The sequence below is a fragment of the Mixophyes fleayi genome, chromosome 7, assembly GCF_038048845.1.
Source record: "Mixophyes fleayi isolate aMixFle1 chromosome 7, aMixFle1.hap1, whole genome shotgun sequence".
In the NCBI taxonomy this organism is placed as follows: Eukaryota; Metazoa; Chordata; class Amphibia; order Anura; family Limnodynastidae; genus Mixophyes; species Mixophyes fleayi.
The window spans coordinates 26,096,330-26,114,442 of NC_134408.1; the positions used below are offsets into that span (position 1 = coordinate 26,096,330).

The 18,113-nt window shown below is 40.9% G+C and overlaps 1 protein-coding gene across 6 annotated transcripts in view; it reads right to left on the reverse strand.

The window, feature by feature from the left end:
• Positions 1-18,113, reverse strand: part of LOC142097549 (ankyrin repeat and fibronectin type-III domain-containing protein 1-like) — a 274,419-nt gene that overhangs the window by 215,720 nt on the left and 40,586 nt on the right. For 4 of the 6 annotated variants that reach the window (XM_075179473.1, XM_075179469.1, XM_075179467.1 and 1 more), the window contains exon 1: positions 11,272-11,426. The exons of the other annotated variants lie outside the window; for them this stretch is intronic. The gene's annotated coding sequence lies outside the window, so the exon portion shown is untranslated. Of the gene's footprint in view, positions 1-11,271; positions 11,427-18,113 lie in introns of those variants that run through there. 6 annotated transcript variants of the gene reach the window in all.

Genomic DNA, 18,113 nt, shown 5'->3' on the forward strand with positions numbered 1-18,113 from the left:
GTGATGTCGGAGCTGTTTCTTGACGGCCAATAAAGAGTATGTAACATATATTATTTAAAACGTCTGCACTTGCATAAAAAATATTGTTTATTTTGCAAACAAAGAGAATAATCAGAATGATATTAAATTGTTTTGTAATAAGTGTCTGGAAGACTAGGTCGAGATAGAGATCTGAGCTACCTGATGATAGTTGGAATGTGCCATAAGTAGGATTGGTGGTTGCCATGTGAACATTCCAAGACAGGTTTGAGACCTTATTTCTTTACAAAAGCTGATAGATACATATCTAAAGAGGAAATATAGTACATGTAACATGAAGCAGAAAGAGAGCAAAATAGAAGAAGCATTTTAAATGTCCCTGCTTAGACTCATGCTTATGCCCATCAAGTGATGTCAGCATTTAAGACATAAATATAAGAAATAAAATGTGTAAAATAGAAGACACATATGGGGTACCTAGTCATGAGACATATTATATCTGAGATCTAATAAAGAGAGATTAGGGATCAGACTTCTTTCTTCCTCCTAATACACAGACATCAGGGGGTAAATGTATCAATGTCCGTATTCTTCAACTCCGGCGAGATCGGCGTCTTCAGCACTTAAATTTAAAGCGGCGCTGCCTTGTAAAGGGAAGTTTCCCTTTACAAGGCAGCGCCGCTTTAAATTTAAGCGCTGAAGACGCCGATCTCGCCGGAGTTGAAGAATACGGACATTGATACATTTACCCCCAGGACACAGACCTCTCCCCTCCTCCTAATACACACACATTAGGACACAGACCCCTAACCTCCTCCTAATACACAGATATCAGGACACAGTCATCTCCCCTCCTCCTAATACACAAACATCAGGACACAGACCTCTCTGCTCCTCCTAATACACAGATATCAGGACACAGACCTCTCTGCTCTTCCTAATACACAGACATCAGGACACAGTCCTCTCCCCTCCTCCTAATACACAGACATCAGGACACAGTCCTCTCCCCTCCTCCTAATACACAGACATCAGGGCACAGTCCTCTCTGCTCCTCCTAATACACAGACATCAGGGCACAGTCCTCTCTGCTCCTTCTAATACACAGATATCAGGGCACAGTCCTCTCTGCTCCTCCTAATACACAGATATCAGGGCACAGTTCTCTCTGCTCCTCCTAATACACAGACATCAGGACACAGTCCTCTACCCTCCTCCTAATACACAGATATCAGGACACAGACCTCTCCCCCCTTTGAACACTGCACCATTAGCACAGAGGACCAAAGCTAGTAGCCCCCTATCCCTTAAAGCTAGACACACAGATGCTTCCAGGTCTTGTGCACAAGTCAGATGTGCTTATAAAATAGACGACACTATTGGAAGGTGACAGCACAGGGAAGGAAGACCCATCCCCCATGTCTGAATAACATGGAGTGAGATAACGCAGCCAAGTATAAAAGACAAAAGGTTAAAACTGGATGTCATAGTCAGCCAAGCCAAATTCGTACACAGGAGATTAAAGAAGGACCACTTCTATATTATAGGCATTGATTGTGTTCCACAAATAAATGCATGTGCATCAGCCGATCATAACATGCCTTTCAATGAACACGTCTTAGGATGCCACTGCGCGTCTTTCCATATTGCCTACATCTCAAACCCTGCTTCCATTCGGCAAAACCTTGGAGCTTCAATGACCATGCCAACATCGAACACTATAAGCATAAAACACACAAAGAACGGAGAGACAACTTTCTATTCCCAGTAAACACCGTGACACTATCCCCCCCCCTCACCAAGTGACTTCTAGGCATTCCAGGATCGTCCACATTAACATCACAGAAGGCTAGAATCAGCTGAGTTGCATCAACATTAGTAGCTGGCTCCCAGACACATTCCTCTAAGCTGTAACTTTTTGATTTAGTTAAATATTTGATATCGCCACAAAAAAAACGTGTGTTTAAGAGTTATTCTAAAATGTACTCAGGAAGACCCTACACTTGGATAGGTGAGGAATGGTGCTTTAAATGGAGAACCATATGGTACACGTTGGCTGGAAAACATGAAAAATTGGATGAACCAGTTGGGAGATTCAATTTCATGGTTAAATTATGAATCCGCTCCAGGATAGGAAAGGGACCAATCAGCCAATTTTGCAGTAGAGCGTCACAGGTGTAAATTTTTCATTGCCAACAAAACTTGCTGTCCTGTCTTAAAAGATGGGGCATAGACTGCTCTCTATCAACTTGCTTCTTATCTATCGAGATTTCCATAAGGACACAATGAGTTGTGTCCAAGTCTTGTGTAAGGTCTTATGCAGGCCCATTATAGAAATTAACAAGCATTAAGGGATAAAATCATTGTATATGGAAAAAACATTATTAGTAAATGGTGAACTCTGCGGTAGACTGCTGTTTACCACCATCATAGGCTAACTCTTCAGTAGATATAAAGTCTGCACAGTTGATCTGTTGAAAATCAAGGTAAGCCTGCTCTAAGCATTGATTTACCTGTTCTATTTGTCCATTAGATTGTGGCCGATACTGTGAAGAGACACAAATGAATCTGAAGAACATGACCAAAAGCCTTCCAAAACCTTGATATAAGCTGTGTTCCCTTATGGACATAGTGGTTTCCAGACAGACATGTATCAGATTATATATCTTAAGAAAAGTTGTGTTGTTTGTGGGCAGACAGCATATTTGAAAACTAATTCACAAGGACAGTGTTGTAACCGTGAGTGGGTAGCTCAGTAATAAAGTCTATAGATATGGATTGCCTTGGTCCCAAGGATATAGACAAAGAAAGCAGAAGTCCTGCAGGATATAATAAATCTTGATCCTCGCACAGACTAGGCTGAAAATGACACTTTCCAAAGTAGGAACAGCAACCGGTACCAAAGTGATATGAAGTTGAGAAATGTGATTTTGCTAAGCTGCCGCCATCTTGTTGCCTTATAGCCATTTTGTTCTTTTATAGCTTAAAGACAGATTAGATACAGCTAGTTTGTAGGAGTAATTCATTATTTGCAAGAACCATGCTTATGACCTTGGATATAGTAGGTGGAGATAAAACCAACTCCCCCTTGGGGAGTATTCCTGTGTGAAAATGTTTGAATGTAGAAAGATCTGAGGAAAAGACGCATGAGTGGTTAAAACCTCTTGGGGGGGTAGTTGTCTGTAATACTTGATTTTTGCTATACAGATATGGACTTGTAAGTAATAAAGCAGAGCTAATTGTACACGCAAACCATGCAGTGTATTTAATTGTCTCCAGCTGATGAGCTCATAACTGATAAACTGACACTTACAGGTGAACAATCTAATTTAGATTCGACAAAGTCAATGGCTTCATTGGCAACAAGATGACTTGTTGTTTTATGGTCTCATTTAAGCGAGGAGTAAATCCAGCTAGAAGATTCAAATTTGTACCTTGGCAAAACCATGTTGAGCTACTGGGGAGAGACAAATTTAAAATGTGAAGACAGATTTAGAGTTAAAATTGGGTGTGGGACATGTCCTAAAATATAACTGGTGAATGTTGGCTGCCAGAGGCAGACTCATGGAGCTCAAGAATGTTAAATGCACCCAAGCCAAAACCTACAGTAATGGTGATTTTTCTCTTATTGATCTAGTTTCTGTCCATGAAGCATTGGGAGTGCAGGTATGAGCTCTGACAGACAAACTGATTGACCTGGAGGAATGGTCATTCCACAACAAATTCTGGCTATGTACCTGATTTTGAGCCAAACATCTGCTGCAAAACGTTTCAGATCATGATCGGACTGTTGATAGACTACACAGACCAAGACCCAAACATCTCTCAGAAAATTTCCCTTGTTATAACCTGCTGAAAGTTCAATTTATGCACATTAAACAGGCCTGAAGCCCAAAAAGATATTAGAGATATTCAAGTTTCGCCTGTCCTGTCTACATTGACACTCTCGAAAAGAAGGCTCTGTCTCCCGGTCACTTAGACCAGGGAAATGAATCCACATCCACGTTCCTGATCATAGAAGCAAGTAGAAAATCCCTTAAGGCACAGAACATGTAACGGGACAAAAGAGCCAGTCGCACACCATTTCCTCTTCACCATGACTGGAATAATGAACCCTTGAAATAAGAACAAAATGTGTCCTTCCCAATACTGATGAGGATAAGTTCAAGCTCTAGTCCATTGTTTGAGTTATTCGGGATTGCCTGTGCTAGTTTTGTTCTTCTTTGGGATGTGCAAGGCCACTCCTGGCTTCTGCCACTATTGAGTAGTGAGATGCAAATGTTAAATGTATTTTTTTACGCAATATTTTGCACAGAATAATTTTTACCAGTAAGCATTTCAAAATATTTGGGGATCCTAGTCACATGCACTGGGTAGATGGGTATAAGCTTTCTGCCCATTTTCCTATTGTCACCTTGCCCCTTCTGTGACAATATTAATAGCCATCCAAAGCGGCTAATTTCAGTTTCCCCTTCTTAATTCTTCCTTTGGCTTTACTTTTATCCAGTCATCAGTAGGAGTGGTTGGAGTTATGTATTCAGATGGGAGTTCCCATAATGGGTCTATGGTTATAACTCCAACTTCCATTGCTAATTCTCCTTGACCAGGCTGGATTAACCATGGAGTATCAAGGTCCAGAGAATACCAGATGTGCTCCCAATATCTTATATTGAAGTGAGTCAAATGATCTACCCTTACTAGTACTGTTTATGGATGCTGAAAAAAGCTTTTGACCTCCTTCAGGGGGCTTATATAAAACATAAAACATATTAGTCCATTTCATGTTTACGCATAACATATTAAGGGGTAAATTTACTAAACTGCGGGTTTGGAAAAGTGGAGATGTTGCCTATAGCAACAAATCAGATTCTAGCTGTCATTTTGCAGAATGCACTAAATAAATGACAGCTAGAATCTGATTGGTTGCTATAGGCAACATCTCCACTTTTTCAAACCCGCAGTTTAGTAAATCTAGCCCTAAGAGTCTATTCTCGCTCTACTACAACTCCTCTGCAACCGTTTTCAGTAATGGCCTCCATTTTCTAAATCTCGAATAGTACGTACAAAGAATGCCCTCTCTCTACCCTAATTTATGCCCTGGCCATGGAACTCCTGGCAGAGAATTTGTGACTGACCAGGGAAGTAGTGGCTCCAAAGATTAACGACTCAGAACACAAGCTCTGCCTCTTTTGTGGATTATGCCCTTTTGTTTACAACCAACCCAAGACCTCTTTATCTCATGCCTCACATTTGATTATTCCTTCCTTTTACAAACTGGAAGCCTTACTAATCAATGTCCCAAAACATGCCCTTTAGGTACTAAGGGAGCAAAATAATACATATTTATACAGTCTAACTTTTATCCTACTAATCTCCCAAACCAAAGACCTCTTGCTTTAATTATGAAGTGGTTGGGTAGTGATTGGGTAGTATAGCAGCAATTAAACTCATGATTCTTGCAAAAAATCCTGTACCTGTTCAGGCCTATACCCTTCCCTTTTATATGACACGTTTGTCCCTAAGCCACACCATAGATCTGTGTTTTATTTGTAAGAACAGATCTGCCCAAATTGCAGGAGATTACAAGATGTTTGGGGGATGGGCACTACCTTAGGAAAAAAAAAAGCATGTGTCATTATTAAATCAGAGATTGATTTTCACTCTCAGGTAAGTAAACAATTTTGGATCATTTAGAATGATAGAGTTGTCTACTTTTGCCTACAAAAGGCCTCACCTGGATACCTGATAGGATAAGATTAATATGACTCTTAACCCAAACACAATGCCCTTTTTAAGCCATTACATTTATGAAAATAGTGCACACCCCTCTCTTCAGCTTTCTATGTATGAGGGCTGGCTAGACTGATTCCAGATATAAATTTGGTTCGCTAATGGGACTTTCACCCTTAACCATGTACATTTAAAGATTCCTCCTTACTCTCCTTTTTTCAAATTCAATTCCAATATCAAGTTCCGTCCCACAATTTTTATAAATATTTACAAGCACAACATTGTTTTTACGATGGCTTAAACCCTGGTATTTCATCTGTTTGGCCTCCTTCTACACATACTCTGTCCAGATTTAATTTGATTAGAAATAAAGGCGGAATAACCTTCTGGTATTTAAATTTAATTACTCCTACCTCACAAAATAAAATATTAACGCAAATTTAATGGGAGTGGGATCTAGGTCTCTCGCTCACCCTAGAAGACTGGAAAAGATATTTATGAACTCCCATTATATCTCCAAGTGCCTTATTAATTCATTGTACTTACTTAACCATTAATAAACTGCACACCTCATTCTCATAGTGACTAGTTTGACTAATGCACAGTCACAAAATCCAGACTTATTAGCTAAAGGTATAGCTAAAATTCAAATGATCTGAGATGGAAACCATTGGCCTGAAATGTACAGCAATCGCTTCTTCTCCATTAGTGAGATGGAGCAAACGTCATAGAACAATTTGGGACAGACATTGTAAATTTTATTACAGTATGTTTACATATAACACCATAGCGTTATTTTATGACAAGGTTTTCACATTTTGATGCTTACATGCATTTCAATGCCCAATAATGTTTGATCTACCCCTTAGCACATTCCTTTTTACTTTTCTGCACCCACCTCTCCCAATGTATTTAAACCAACACTAATGAGGCAATAAGACAAAAAAAAACTCACAAAAGCATCAGGAAACAAATTATCACATACACAGACATCAGAACACACACACACACACCTTCCATACGCATTTCAGAACACACACATACACCTTCCATACAGACATCAAAACACACACCTTCCATATGGATATCAGAACACACACACCTTCCATACAGATATCAGAACACACACACACACACACCTTCCATATGGATATCAGAACACACACACACCCTCCCTACAGACATCAAAACACACACCTTCCATATGGATATCAGAACATACACACACACCTTCCATACAGATATCAGAACACACACACACCTTCCATACGGATATCAGAACACACACACACCCTCCCTACAGATATCAAAACACACACCTTCCATATGGATATCAGAACATACACACACACCTTCCATACAGATATCAGAACACACACACACCTTCCATACGGATATCAGAACACACACACACCCTCCCTACAGACATCAAAACACACACCTTCCATATGGATATCAGAACATACACACACACCCTCCATACAGATATCAGAACACACACACCTTCCATACGGATATCAGAACACACACACACCCTCCCTACAGACATCAAAACACACACCTTCCATATGGATATCAGAACATACACACACACCTTCCGTACAGATATCAGAACACACACACACCTTCCATATGGATATCAGAACACACACACACCTTCCATATGGATATCAGAACATACACACACACCTTCCATACAGATATCAGAACACACACACACACCTTCCATACAGACACAAACCTTCCACAGGCATGCAGATTAACTAAAAAAATCTGTATAAAAACATCCATATAAGCAGACACCATGACACAAACTTCCCACGTAAAGTTATCAGGACACAAACATGAAGACAACCCCCAGCCACACACAGGCACAGGGATCAGGATGCAAATGTACACCATAAAATGGTCTGGAGAGAAAAGTCCACAGACATCAGGAGACAAACCTTCCAGCATACACAGGGATCAGGGCACAAAACCCACATAAACAGGCATCAGGACATATAACCACACATGCACAAACCTCCGGTGCACTCAGACATTGGGACGCAAGCTTTTCACATAAACAAATATCAGGACACATTCCTCCTATGTACAAAGAAATCAAGACACAAATACCCCCCCACCCCCACCCGCCCATACATAGACATCAGGAATTAACCTCCCTATATCAGCAATTGAGACAAACATTTCCCATATAGCAGAATCAGGACATAGACCTCGAATATGCATAAACATTAGGTCACAAAACTTCCACATACAGAAATGTTGGGATACAAATCGCCAACATGCATCAACCCTGCCGTACACATTAGTACACACACCTTCCACATACAGACATCAGGGCACACACCTTCCACATACAGAAACTGATACACACACCTTCCACATACAGACATCAGGACACACACCTTCCACATACAGACATCAGGACACACACCTTCCACATACAGACATCAGGACACACACCTTCCACATACAGACACTGATACACACACCTTCCACATACAGACACTGATACACACACCTTCCACATACAGACATTGATACACACACCTTCCACATACATACAGACATCAGGATACACACCTTCCACATACAGACTTCAGGACACACACCTTCCACATAGACATCAGGACACAAACCTTCCACATACAGATATTGATACACACACCTTCCACATACAGACATTGAAACACACACCTTCCACATACAGACATCAGGACACACACCTTCCACATAGACATCAGGACACAAACCTTCCACATACAGATATTGATACACACACCTTCCACATACAGACATTGAAACACACACCTTCCACATACAGACATCAGGACACACACCTTCCACATACAGACATCAGGACACACACCTTCCACATACAGATATTGATGCACACACCTTCCTCATACAGACATTGAAACACACACCTTCCACATACGGAAATTGAAACACACACCTTTAACATACAGACATCAGGACACACACCTTCCACATACAGACACTGATACACACACCTTCCACATACAGACACTGATACACACACCTTCCACATACAGACACTGATACACACACCTTCCACATACAGACACTGATACACACACCTTCCACATACAGACACTGATACACACACCTTCCACATACAGACACTGATACACACACCTTCCACATACAGACACTGATACACACACCTTCCACATACAGACATCAGGATACACACCTTCTACATACAGATATTGATACACACACCTTCCACATACAGACATCAGGATACACACCTTCCACATACAGACATTGATACACACACCTTCCACATACAATCATCAGGACACACACCTTCCACATACAGACATTGATACACACACCTTCCACATACAATCATCAGAACGCACACCTTCCACATACAGACATTGATACACACGCCTTCCACATACAAACATCAGGACACACACCTTCCACATACAGACATCAGGACACACACCTTCCACATACAGACACTGATACACACACCTTCCACATACACACATTGATACACACACCTTCCACATACAGACATTGATACACACACCTTCCACATACAGACATCAGGATACACACCTTCCACATACAGATATTGATACACACACCTTCCACATACAGACTTCAGGACACACACCTTTCACATAGACATCAGGACACAAACCTTCCACATACAGACATCAGGACACACACCTTCTACATACAGATATTGATCCAAACACCTTCCTCATACAGATATTGATCCACACACCTTCCTCATACACACATTAATACACACACCTTCCACATACAAACATCAGGACACACACCTTCCACATAGACATTGATACACACACCTTCCACATACAATCATCAGGACACACACCTTCCACATACAGACATTGATACACACACCTTCCACATACAATCATCAGAACGCACACCTTCCACATACAGACATTGATACACACACCTTCCACATACAATCATCAGAACGCACACCTTCCACATACAGACATCAGGACACAAACCTTCCACATACAGACATCAGGAAACACACCTTCCACATACAGGCATTAAGACACAAACCTTACACATACAGACATCAGGACACAAACCCTACACATACAGACATCAGGACACAAACCTTACACATACAGACATCAGGACACAAACCTTACACATACAGACATCAGGACACAAACCTTCCACATACAGACATCAGGACACAAACCTTCCACATACAGACATCAGGACACAAACCTTACACATACAGACATCAGGACACACGCCTTCCACATACAGACATCAGGCTACATAAATTCGACTTACACAGACACAAACCACCCACCTACACACAGAGAACATAAAACACAATAACAAGATTAGGACACAAACCTCTAATATACACAGACGTCAGGACACAAACCTCCCACACACGCAGACTTCGGGACACAAACCCCCACATACACAGACACACACCTCCCACATACATGGATGTGAGGACACAAATGCCTATACACACATAGATTAGACCACAGACATCAGAATATACATTCCACAGTAAGATATCAGGACACAAACATCAGGACACAAACTTTCCAAAGACACGGATACACAAACCTCCCCCACACAAACACTAGTACACAAACTTCAACAGACACATCAGGGCAAAATAAATTCCTACATGTACACATAACAGCCCCAAACCTTCCACATAGACCCAAACACATACACATTCATTACAACACAATATATCTCACTGAAACGCAGTACTCTTTCATGTACAGCTATCAGGACACAAATCTCCCGCATTCATACAAAGCCAGGACAAAAACCTTCCACATTTCACTAACAAACATCTTCCTGGGACATTTCTAGCAGACATGAAGTCACACAGACACTCAGTGAATATTATCTGGTGCCTGATTGCGCCACCATCACCCAGCTGGCGCAAAGCATCTAATCGCTCCTGCAAATATCTGCACTCTCCCGAGGAGGTCGCTTCCGCTGGGATTCACTGTGCTTACTGCTGGAGTACAATGTGTAACCGAGATAATTAGACAAATTAACTGTTCGCTTGGACATCAGTTATGATGTCTGTTCCACAAAAAATAAGCTGCAGATGTGTTTAGCAGATGCAGGAGTGTATGAGTAATCAACTCAAGCAGGGGGGCAGGATGCAGAGTCTGGACAGTATTATGCTTACCTATGATGCAGCCATCTGAAAACCCTGCCGTAGCAAATAGAGGGGAAAGTTTGGGTTACAGCAGGGGGTTTTCTACACCATATATTATTGCTCCTGCTGCAGCTGCAGGCCTTTCCAGCAGCAGAAGAGTTAACATAGTAAGGGGCAGTTGGTAGGGATAACGTCTATGGCACCTGTAAAATGCATTTGCTGCCAGTTAACTGTGATTCTTTGAAGCGCCTCTACCTGTGTCAAAGGGTATTAAGGATCTGCAATACCCATCCACCCCCGATCACTCCTCACACACAATAATCACTGCAGTGTCCTCCTCTTCTGTGTCTCTAAGCATCTCCTAATGTTATCTCAAAGGATACCAAGAGCATCAGCATCATTCCCGCAGTCTGGTCCCAGCAGCCGTGTCCGCTGTCTCTGTTGCTCAGTCTGATTCTCTCAGGAATGTTTAATGAGAGAGGAGCTCCTGGATCACCTCCCTGTCAGTCACTGCCAGCGAGGTTCCCCCCTTCTGTTATAGACAATCTTCGCCTTTTCGCTTGTCTCTCCCTTTCCATCCTTGCCCCTCCTTCTCTTTTCAAATCCTTTCTCCCGCCCCCCCTCCTTCACCCTTTTCCCTCAGTGATTCTTCAGATCTTTCACTTCATCCCTCCACCTTCTCCCAAACACTACGGTTTGTTCAATATCTCAAAATTACAGACAACACCAAGCAGCAGAAGAGGTATAGATCATTCTACGGTGTTCACCTTTTTATCCATTCTTTCCTCATGCTGAAATCATTTTTTTTTCTCTCTCGCTTCTGCAGTGAAGCTTAACATTATCCCTGGCAGTAAATCTACCAGCGCACCTCCCTGTAATGTGGGGCAGTTGCTTGGCAGCCAGGCAAGCAGTTAACACACCAGTACCTAGCAGAACCAGGGACTAAGTGATTAGGCAGTTACGAGACTTCACACTCTTCAGTCGATGTCCTGCTGTGAGGTGAGGAACATCAGATACGCCAGTTTGATGTTGCATAGTTTAAGAGATTGATTTTCACTAATAAGAAATTAATTCAACCATTTTCCGCATCTTGTCACAAATCTATGTGGAAAACTATCAACAGCTCATAATATTTCCACTGGGGTGAGAGAAGGACCCGAGACTCAATGTAAACTTAACATCTTATTCTTCACCATCTCTTATATGACTGGTGCATTAAAAATGTGTGTTGAGATCTATTTGTATTGTCTAAGATAGCCGTCTCCTGGCTCATTCTTAAATTCCAGAATTTAATAATATGATAATTTTATGGCCAGTGGGTAAAATTCCTTCTGGTATTTAACACTCTTTGCACGTCATATAATAATCGCACGATGCCCTGGGAAAATCTTACTCTGGCCGCAGCTTGACCTATGTCACAATTTTTCTGTCATGCCAGCTGCAAAAAGAAACGTGCAGAAAAGTTTTATAAAATCTCTGGATACAAGTGTGTATAATTAATATATATATATATATATATATATATATATATATATACATTATGTTGTTGGATGCTTATAACATGGGTTTGCTGCATGCAGTCCCTTCAATGTTCTTACTTGCAAATCATTGAGGACTCTGCAATATTAAAATTTATCAGCATAAATATTTTTTAAATCAAACCCTATTTTAACTTGCAATGTCCATTCTCTCATACCTGCTTTTAAACACAGAACACATGAGAATACATTCTTCTCACAAGTTCTCTGTACGTGACCAGCAAAGGCAAACACTGGAAAGCTTTAACGGTAATCAAGGTGTTTCTGTCGGCAAATAGCGGATGTCCATAAACTGGCCAAGCGCAACCTCAGGCACTGTACAAAGGTGCTAATTGCCTAGATCATGTCCGTGATGTGTTTGAGGATGCAAAGCCTGTTCTGAGGTGGTAGTAACAATGTTTTCCATTAGATAAGGTAGCACAGACCTAGGGCTAGATTTACTAAGCTGCGGGTTTGAAAAAGTGGGGATGTTGCCTATAGCAACCAATCAGATTCTAGCTTTCATTTATTTAGTACCTTCTACAAAATGACAGCTAGAATCTGATTGGTTGCTATAGGCAACATCCCCACTTTTTCAAACCTGCAGATTAGTAAATCTAGTCCCTAATGTCTTCACATTTCTGTCAGTGCAAAGTATTTTACTGAAGAGTTTTTACAGCTTCAGTAAATTAAATGTATTGGGTAGTATGCGCCTTTCTGCAACTTTTACTTAATATTTTGGTTACAATTTTATCGAGGCCAGTTTTTTCATGTAGCGCACAAATATCAACTTTAAATTTCAGTGTACAAATAAGCTATCAAGTGTTTGAAAAAACAGTCAGTATTTAACCTATGTGCAAAACAGAATACTAATTTGCACCGCTTGTATTGTAACATGGTTTTGTCCAGGAGACTGAAATAAGAAACTTCTTAATTTAAGATCCTTAATGAATCAGGCCCCTTGTGTTTTGTTTCACATTACTACATACGTTCTCCTGTTTACAAATTGTTGTCCAATGATAAATGATATTGTAAGGGTCATTTACGAAGTAAAGGAGAATACTGTGTGACGCAGCACATTTCTGTTGTGCTTCGCTGGGCCTATTTCTGTGCAGAGCACCTAGTTTCATGCACCAAAGAGCAATTACATGGTCCATCTGCAAATATGTTTTGCGGGATCACTGTCAAATTTTTTTTTTACTGTTACTTCAGCATGCTCTGGAAAGTAAGCAGCCTTTTTTCAAGAGTAATATTTTTACATTAAATTTAAATACCTTTATTTATACACACAATTATATGCAAGCATTATATTACGCATGTAAATGAAGCGAATAAGGGGCACAGCTAGTCGCTATTTGTGATGGAAGCATAGAATGCCCATAACACACTGGAAAGCCACTACTTAAAAAAGCAGCCAGTCACCTCTCAGCTTCACTTGTGCTCTGGAAACAAACAGGAGATGGACGACATTGCACAAACAAACAGCAGAAGGTCCACTATAGCACTTGGCTAATGAGGGAGAGTGTGCTTATGTGCTGCTAACAAACATTCCTCCACCTAGTAACAGACATAGTGTAGTGCTCATCTGTCCATAGCTGTGAAACGCTGCTTGTAGGTGGTTTGTTGTGTTAGTGCCATTCTTCTTAGATGGTGGATGCAGCCCAGGGAAGCATGGTGGTAGTATACGGATTCAGGGGAGAAGAGCTATGAAACAAGCATTGATGCAAGGCTGCAATGCCAATCCTGCGAGACTTTCAGCTGCACCCAGATCCACGGCTAAAGGTCCAAGGAAACGGCCGCAATCTACCTGACCCAGAAAACAGGGCACAGTAAGAAATATCTCCCCCTCTAACAGGATTCTCAACTCACCATCATGCATACAGTGTTATCATTAAAGGATGACATCAGTGCAGATATTAGGGCCTCAATAAAATAAATAAAGGGTGACCCGGGCAGAACCTCCAGCCCGGAAACAAAATTTTCAGTTAGCAAAATCCCAAAACACTCAGATTCCATCCCATGAAAAGCCTCATATCTGCACTACAAGACAAAAAAGCAGACCTTGAGGACAGATCTTGCAGAAACAACACCAGGATCAGAGGCCTGCCTGAACCAACCCCAGCAGGAATGGAAGATCCCTTATGATATTGATGCACCAAACTCTCCCCTCCTCTCTTCAGGAAACTCTGCCAAGTATGAGTGGAGATGGATTGGAGCTATCCATATCAATCTGTTTCTTATCTCAAGCAGGGGGGCAGAATGCAGAGTCTGGACAGTATTATGCTTACTTATGATGCAGCCATCTAAAAACCCTACCGTAGCAAAAAGCAGACACAATCTAAACTGCAACATCTAATAGTTATATCGGTGGAAGGGCCTGCTACATTGTGGCAGAGACTGACCTTATAGTGCATTGTTTAAATTTTAAAAGTTGTATTCCTTTGTTTGTTTTATAATACGGAATGCTGTCAGTAGTTAGTATTCACATTCATCACTTCTTTAAACAAAGTGATGGCTCTAGAGGCCTAATTTCTACCTTTTTACTAACACTTAATTAATCATGCCCAACCAACCAAAGCATCACATCATCTTCACTAAGGGAAGACATGAGTGAAACTCTAAGCCCAGAGGACTGGTCCCAAATTTGAAACAGAGGGCTTGATTCATTAAGGAAAGTTAAGTTAAAAAAATTGAGTTGGTTTTCTGGACAAAACCATGTTACAGTGCAAGGGGTGCAAATTAGTTTATTATTAGTTTTATTATCTTGCACAAATAATATAATTGATATCTTCTTTGTAAACTGAAATTTAAAGATTATCTAGGACGTGTCCTACAACAGTTATACATCTGCCCTCACATTTTGAATTTACTTCCCCCCACCTAATCCCTGAGGTCCTGAAGCCCTCACAGAAACACATTCTAACAGCAGCTAGATGCCTTATTGCCATTACTTGGAAAAAGTAGACCCCCCCCCTCCCCTACAACCTCTGTGCTAATTAATAAAGTGTGGCAAATAGCAGAGTTAGAGCACATCACAAGCAGAATACATGACTGCCCCAGTCAGTTCTCCAATATTCAGTATGCCAGTAAGATTACCCAAGTCTTTTGCCCTCATCTAACACTCCCCCCAGTCATCCCCCCTCCAGCACACTTTTTCCCTGGATCAGAATCTCCAACAGCTTTAGACTGTTTCTTGATTGCCTAATACTTATAGCTAGCTATGTATCTAATAGTGTTGTGGATTTATTGCTTGTTCCCTATTATGCCAAATGCTTTTATTTTTCAGTTGAGAATGTACCTCTCCCCCATGCCCACCCCCTATTTCTTCCTTATTCACCCCAACTCCTTACCCATTTTATTATTACTGAGAAAGAGAATAAAAATAATTCTTGAGAAAAAAAAATGTTCCATAACCAGAGCTCAAGCAACCAAGATGCTAATCAATAGGCTCAACATTACTATTTAAAATATTATTGCCTTTCCCAGTCCCCTCCCTACTTTACCCGAAGGGTACAAGTTCTCCCACTACAATACAGCTATCAACTCTGTTCTACAATGACCTGAGCCATTTAATTTGGTTTTCCTAAATGCCAGAGAGCTTTCCTGACCCAGATAGTCCTAAGACCTAACCTAATTGTAAAAATATTCTGGCAATACAAAGCCTCTTACTGGAGAGTTTAAGCAGAAAACATATATACACCCAATAATTAAATTAATTTCTTCCCCGCCTCTTTAACACAATCTACTCGCACAAACAGTGAACTTTCCTCATTTTAGGGGGCTTTAACCTCTACCCAGGCCATCTCCTCTGCAATCCAAAACCCTAACATTGATTACCAAACGATCAGATAATATTAAATTCTTACTATTATAACCCGATCTCTATGGCAGATATTTGCACCCTCTACCCCAATGACAGGGACAATTCCTGTTTCGCCCAGGTCCATATTATATACAAGTTAACCCGTGCATGATACTCATGCATTCTAGTCAAATCAAGCTACTTAAGGTGTTAAAAAGGTTCTTGTCATGCATTTGGGCCTAGCCCAGTCCTCCTCAGGGGAAGAGCGTTACTTCCCGACGCAAGCGCCCTTTTTTAACGTGGTTTTGTCCACATGTCACCACCTCATCATTTTTCTCCATCACCTTATCCTTCATCTTCATCGCCACATCCTTCATCAAGATACTTAAGGTGTTAAAAACTCCCCACTGTCACCCCCGGCAACCACCAACCACTCCCAACTGTCACTTCTCCTTCAAGAAATATATAGGTCAGCGTATAACTCTGCCCAGCAGGTGGCGCTGCAGCTTGGTTTTTTTTTTTTCACACACGCCACTAGGCATTTATATAGTAGATACTAGGATTGACCTATAACTGGAATATGAATGACTGCTCACTAAAAGTAAAATAAAAGGAAAAATAGGTTATATCAAGCATCTGTCAGTAAATTGCAATTACAATATAATTAATTCTAGTAATTTCCATAGAAAAAAAGCTGAGTATACCTCCACTTTCACAAGGTGGTATGCAATCAAAGCAATCGTTAAAGGTGAGGCCATAAAAATCTCATACCAAACAGAGCCACAACCCTTATATCTTAAATACAGGTGTATGGGACTGTCAATAAAAACCTCACTAACAAAACAAACACAAAAACTCCTAACAGTCTCACAGATTAATTAAACTCCCTGCAATCGATCCACATCAACAGAGACACGCACCATTCATAAATATAAAACAGACATGCTGCCTTTAAAGTAGTAATGCAACCAAGGTGCTAGTCAAAAGACTCAAATATATATGAGCCAGAAAACAAATAAATCAACCCCACTAAAACTGCAAATGTATTTACCGGTTTCTATGCGGCCCTATAAAACATAGGTTGAAATTAAAGAGCATACCAATGCACTCCACAAAAACAGGCCACTTCCTCAAAACACTGTACATGTCTTCATTTAGCCACCGTGCCTTAATCTACCTCAGCCATTAGCCCACATTAATACTGACTTAAATATATTTGCCAACTCAGACTCCAGCAATCGGACTCCAGCCCCTACTATCCCACTTAAGCCACGGTGACCAAGTGGGGTGCATCAACGTTCATCAGGACCCAGACAACACAAAGAGAATCCTGAACCTCCTATAACCCACAGCATGCACCTTCTATCCATGTCTCTTAATACCTTTTGACGCTGAGAAGGCCTTCAATAAGTTTAATTTGTCATATGAGGGGCACTCACCTCACATCTGCCTTTCAAGGCCATATCCTAGCATAAATTTAATTCTGATGCTGTTCAGCACCTCTCATTTTTGCTCTAACCTTGGATGCCCTGCAGACAACAATCAGGGGGTATTATTACTAAACTGCGGGTTTGAAAAAGTGGAGATTTTGTCTATAGCAACCAATCAGATTCTATCTGTCATTTTGTAGAATGTACTAAATGATAACTAGAATCTGATTGGTTGCTAAAGGCAACATGTCCACTTTGTCAAACCCGCCGTTTTGAAAATATACCCCCAGGTCTAATCCAGATATCCTGGGTATAGGATAGGTGTTAAAAAAACAGGTACATAAAGTGTAAGTAAGAGGCTACAGAGAGTACTTTTAGTATGTCTTTATGAGCTAAGCCTTCTCCTGAGCAAGCTGCAGACCACACAGCAGTAGATCTTTGACATGTAGAGAGAGCATAGCACGCAGAATAAAGCT